The sequence below is a fragment of the Cololabis saira genome, chromosome 23 (assembly GCF_033807715.1).
Source record: "Cololabis saira isolate AMF1-May2022 chromosome 23, fColSai1.1, whole genome shotgun sequence".
Lineage (NCBI taxonomy): Eukaryota > Metazoa > Chordata > Actinopteri > Beloniformes > Belonidae > Cololabis > Cololabis saira.
Genome location: NC_084609.1, coordinates 29,948,665 through 29,954,754, shown reverse-complemented (window position 1 = coordinate 29,954,754; position 6,090 = coordinate 29,948,665). Strand labels below are relative to the sequence as shown.

The following is a 6,090-nucleotide window of genomic DNA, read 5'->3' as shown; positions in this document are numbered from 1 at the left end:
CTTGGCCCAGGTGCCTGTCCCAATTCTCCCCCTCCCCCTCGTTTTCATCCCTAGCCTGATCAGGAAGCCCAGAGCTAAAAGCTGTTTTAACTTCAGCTGTAGCGCTGTTAATATGGCACTTTATTAAGTTTTAATATTTTTTCAGGTATAAAGGTTACCTTAAGATCCGCAACAGGGGCTCAGTTTATCCAAATAACGCCTATTAAGAAATTTGCTCCAAAGATTTCGGGATGCTCATATCGTGCATATGTGTAAATAGTTTTGTACTTGTGTGGTTTTACTCACTTGGAAATACATTTAAATTGTCTAATAAAACTTGTTACACAACAGTTTTCTCTTCTGGGGTTTCTCAAAGTAAGGTAATGTCTCAAATTATAAACTGTACAACGAGATCAATAGTAAAATAAGGATAGTGAGAGAATCTGCAGTAAAAAAGGCTTTATTTTCTATATTCAAATACAATTTTTAAAAAGAAAAAAGTAAACATTGCACGCAGAACAAAGAAAGGTGCTGTTCCATATTAAAAAAAATTGCACAGAAATATTTACAAAAAAAAAAGTTTGCAGTGTATGTGCTGCTACTGCTGCTGAGGTGTCTGGTCCACCATTTTCTCTAAAAGGTTCAGGAACCTGTCCATGTGTTCTTCATTTTTTTGACATCTTCTGTCTTGTTTGGCGGCCTCAGCTTGAAGGAAGTCCTGCATAGAGAGTTTCTTTTTTTGGGGGGATCGGGGGGAAAGTGGACCTGATGCCTGAAGCTTCCAGCTTCCTCTTCCAGCTGGTGAGGCAGAGCTTGAGGCCGATGTGCTGGCGTCTTCCAAAGTGTTCTGAGATAAAAAAAAGATGGATACACATGTTGATTACACACATGACTGGACTATCATACCAGGTTCATTATCACTGTATAAATAAAAATTACCTCTGTGCTTTCCTCTGAATTTGTCAGAGAGGACACCGGTGAGGATGGAGGGTCGATTATGTTCTGAAAAGAAAATAACAGTTAGATCTTCAGGTACTGTAGTGTCTTATCACTCTCAATCAGGAGGGAACCACCGGTCGTAGCACAAGCTAGCTATAGGAAGAAGGACTGGGGAATAAGATTGTGCTTTTTTACAGCTAAACTTACCATGAGTATTTGCGTGGGATCTTCATAAGAGGCCAACGAACATGGAGGCTGGATTGAAGGTCTGGACCCCAAAACCTCATGCATCTCTTTGTAGAAAGGCCATGAGGCTGCTGTGGCCTCCCCACTGTCTGTCTCGGAGCCCCCCCCCACACACACACACACACAATTTACAGAAGATTATTAATAAATACTTTACATGGATTTTTTTTTGTTAAGCATCATCTCTTCAGCAGATAATATTTCCTACCATAACCATAACCATTGCTTACCTTATATTTTTTTTTTACGATTTTCCCATTTTTTGCCAATTTGTGCTGTGGTCACCTTTCCCTCCAGTTCCAGCTCTTTGATTAGTTTCCTGTAACAGAAAACAGTGATGAATAGTAGTTATACCAGAGACGTTCTATAAACCGAGACAGCCCACTACGGTTGTGTTTCCTGTATCTGTGTCACGTGACTGCCACGCCCCTTTAGGAGACCGGAAGTAGGTCCAGTGCCTATTGAGTCCTATAGGAAAAGTGAAAGTGAGCACAGATTATTACCAATTCCTTCGTCCCATAGTAACCAAAGTAAATATGGGACCCATTTTTCAAAAGCCACAAACCATCTGAACATTCTGACACCAAAATGGACATTTTCAGACCGACATGTTAGGAGAAAATGAACTTTGTTTGAAACCTGTTTCTGTCTAAGCAACACACTCTCGCGAGATTTGGCTCTCATAGCTCTCCTCTCTGGTGGTGCTGATTCAGAGATTCAGAGCCGTTGGTCACTGCAGAACTGTTAAAGTCGTTTTCCCATCGGATAAACTGAAATTTAAAATTAAAATAAAACTTGCTTCTTTGCTGCTTTCTTTTCTTGCTTCTTTGATCTTGTACTGGGTTGAAATCAGACGGTAAGGTAGCAGATAAAAAATAAACGATCGGCAAAATAAGGCGCAAGTATTAAAGTTGTACTGTATCTACCGTTTTATACCGTTTTATACCGTTGTATGTTGTCCGTTTTTGACATTAACAGACAATAGTTAATCTGGAAAGTGTTAGTGTTAAAAGTGTTGGTGTTAGTGTTAAAAATGCCTAAGCTTTGTGTGGCAATAGGCTGTAATAACAAACAGTTGTCAGTCTTTTCCTTTCCAAAGGATGCAGACAGGTAAGTAATACATTATCTATTAATATTAGCTGCTGTCATATCGCACACCAGCAGCAAAGACCTGAATGAGCCAGCTGGTGTCGTTTTCCAATGCCCTTCTAGCTAGTTAATGCTGACCAGTTAAATACATGACGTTATTGTGAGTATTATTTATTTTAGCGTTTATTTTTCCAGAAAGTACCATTGAGATTGAAAATATATTTTCCAGACCTGGCCAAAATGACAGCAGATGTTCAACAGAAATATATAGCTTATAATTAAAAAGGTCCTAAATCATAATCTGGATCAGAAACAGGAGCACACATCTGGCATGGGACTGAACGATAACTCTGAACTGATTTTAAGTAACAAAATGATCAAGCTTGAACTTTGACTGAATACTGTTCCAGGACCAGGCTGCAAAGTAATCAGATGGGCAGAAATAGCTCTGATACTGGGGACATTAAGAAGAAAGCAGGACTATGATCTTTAGCTATAGCTATATATTGCTGGATATTTGGAGGGGTCAAGTAGTGGGGTAGCTTATGAGGTGTCTTAAGCATTTTGTCAATAAAAGCAAACTTATTTCAAACATTTAAAGCATTTATTTTCTTTAATGATGAAAAATACAAATGCATACATGTGATGAGCAAAGTAAGACCAGAGACATTTGGAAAGTGTTGAATAGAATGATTCATAACCATACTGAATATAACAAAACTTTTCCTTACTAAACCATCTTATTTAACTACTCGGGAGAAAGAGATGGCTTGTGAACATCAGAAGAGAAGACCTGTCCATCCACCTCTGTCATGATGCCCTCAGAAAAGGGGGTTATGGCGTTTGTGAGGCCCACTTTGACCGTAGCATGATTGTCGAAATGGTACAGCCATACATACAGTCTTTCAATTTACTAATTTTCCACAATTCACATCCACAATTTGGTTTGTAATTACAGTATAATTTAGAAGTGTCTAAGTGTAGAATATTTTGGGTCCAATATGGCATTATATGCAGTTTCCAATTACAGCATAATTTAGTTGTATCGTGTCCAATTAGAGTATAACTGTGTTTGTTTACTGTCTATTAAAGAACATTACATTTCTATTTTGTCTAATTTGATACAAAGTACGACTTATTACTGTACCATAAAATTAAGTATGACCCAATTGTTAGTATGATGAGACAAGAGATCTTAATGAGAATATATTTTGCAGCAAGAGAGAAAACGTCTGACAGACAATGCTACACCTACTATAATCAACTGCCATAATCCTCCTCCATCAACTGCTGGTAGACGTGTGCTACGCAGGATCGAAAACACTGGTAGGTATTGCCCCTTCCTGTAGTTGAAGAGCACAAAAAACAGGCGACAATTAAACATTTGCATACCAATAGTTATCCGCTCAAGTATAGATTCGTTAAATGAAAAGATGAGACCAGTGTAATTTCATTTTTTTTCTTATTGTCAACATCGCCTCTGAAAGGACCAAAACCTACAATCCATTTCTTGATGTCTTTGTGATGGCTTTGACGGCCTGATGGAAAAAGCTGCTACTCAGTCTTGTGGTTCTGGATTTGAGTGTCATAAAAGTGGGGTAAACAGGGCATGTCTGGGGTGTGTGGGGTCAGTGCTGATGTTTCTGGCCTTTTTTAGAAGTCGACCAGTGTAGATGTCTCTGAGGGGGGGCATAAAAAACAGGGGTATTTTAGTTATTACAAAATTTACTTCAAAAGGCAACAGGCTCTATCGATCTATCAATCTACAGTAGTAAACAGAACAGCACAGTCCCCGAGCATCCGCATTGCACATTATACTCAAGTTAGGGCTGTTCGATTAATCGATTTTAAATCGTAATTGCGATTATGTAATTAGAACGATGTTAAAACGTGAAAATCGTAAAATCGATTTTTCATTCTTTTTTTTTTTACCTTGTCTGCACACATATTAATGATTGATACCATATTAATGATTGATGGAAATACCTCTCAATACCTGCGACAAGTGCCCCATGGGAGAGGCTCTTTAGTGTAGGAGGGGGCGTTGGAACATGCCACCGGGCATCCCTCAAGCCAGATGCGGTAGGCCGGCTCGTGTTCCTTGCAAAAAACTTGCAAATGTGAATAGCAAATGTAATGACTGACATTACACACCTCTACCTCCTTCATGGGTTGCATTATTATTTAGCATGCAAAGACCCAGTTTAGTTTAATTAGAAAATGTCTTGTTTTATTTAATTGGAAATATAACTTACTGTATGTATGATTTGCTGATTTTTTTTTTCCAGAGATAAAACTTTATATTTTATTATATTTTTTAAAACTTTTTTTCAACTTATTTTACAGAGTTTTGCACTTTATTCATTCATTTTTGGTTTAATAATAGCAAAGTTTGCACTTAAAGCCCAATGGGGCAAATGTTCAATAAAAAAACAGCATATTTGAAATCATTTCTTTGCCTTTTGTCAATTCACAAAATAATCGTAATCGTAATCGAAAATCGGATTTTGAGAGAAAAAAATCGAGATTTTATTTTTGGGCAAAATCGAACAGCCCTAACTCAAGTCTATGAAAAAGTACTGGAATGTAAAAAATACCTATGTTAATTTCAACATTAAAATATGTTGATCAAAGCAATAATCCTTTTAATCCTTTTATATTTTTTACAACAACGGAGTTCTATGACTTCTGCATATGAGCTATAATCTGGTGTTGGCTAGATGGGCCATACTTGTAAGTAGGAGAAATACATTGTAGGTTTTAGTCTTTTCATAGACTATGTTGACAATAAGAAAAAAATAAAATGACACTGATCTTATCTTTTAAGAAAAGCTACTATTTTCTCATGTCCTATGAAGTTTTGCACATCTCTCTGAGCTCATAACATCTTTTAGGGACCTGAGGGTTGCAGTGGTCATACCAATATTGGCAGCTCCTGTAACAAAAAACAGAAAAACAAATTAATTATACCCATGCCATTTAAAAAAAGAATGTGCCACTGATATGAATTTGCCACCTGTATACTACAATAGAATGCTTCTGTACTTAGTGTCAGACATCTAATTCATGAAACAACTTCCAATCCACACCATTACATCACTGGTAGTATCTCTAGGTCGTCCTCAGACGAGCCGTCCATCGTTGTCTCCAGTCATCCCCATTCTCCATACATCTTTCCAGTTCGCTGGTACTCTGGGCCCCTGCATCCTTCTTGAGTATGTCCACATATGTTGGTGTAGGACGTCCTCTTGACCGGCGCCCGCATGTTGGCTCCCACAGCACCAGCTTGCTGGCTGACAGTTCTGTGTGTCTTTGGCAGTGCCCTGCAAGTCTCATTCTCCTTACATTCTCCTTGGAGAGAATGAGAATGAGGAGAATGAGTATGGTAAAGGCATTTTATTTTTAAGGAGAGGACAGAAAACCGAGTAAAAGAGGAAATAGCCAAAGAAGTATTTGAGGAAGTAGATGAAGTACAAGAGGTGGTAGTTGACGTAAGGTGGTTGTAATAGATAAGTCAATTTGCAATTAAAAACAGATAGTAACAAATAATACATTTTATATCACTAGAATAAAGATACTGATCTGTATGGTGGATTTCAATGAACATGTCTTAAAAATAGGGACAGCTTGAGGAAGAACTGAAACTGGAAAGGGAGAAAAGACGGCAGCTTGAGCAGCAACTCAAGAGAGAGCGTAAGGGAAAAAGAAAGATTAATGCTAAGCTTTATAGAGAAAAGGCCAGCAAGAGGAGACTGAAAAATGGACTGCAAGCTCAAGTGAGGGACCTGAAAGCAAAGTAGGCATTCCTTCCATTCCATACTATAGAGCTGTGGTGTA

General features: G+C 38.0%; 1 long non-coding RNA gene across 1 annotated transcript; it reads right to left on the bottom strand.

The window, feature by feature from the left end:
• Positions 1-593: 593 nt before the first annotated feature.
• LOC133424510 (uncharacterized) lies at positions 594-1,523 on the bottom strand. The gene is made up of 3 exons (XR_009770896.1): positions 1,395-1,523; positions 919-981; positions 594-826 (listed from the first exon to the last, which is right to left on the bottom strand). It is a non-coding gene; the product is annotated as an uncharacterized LOC133424510 (long non-coding RNA).
• Between the last annotated feature and the right edge of the window lie 4,567 nt (positions 1,524-6,090).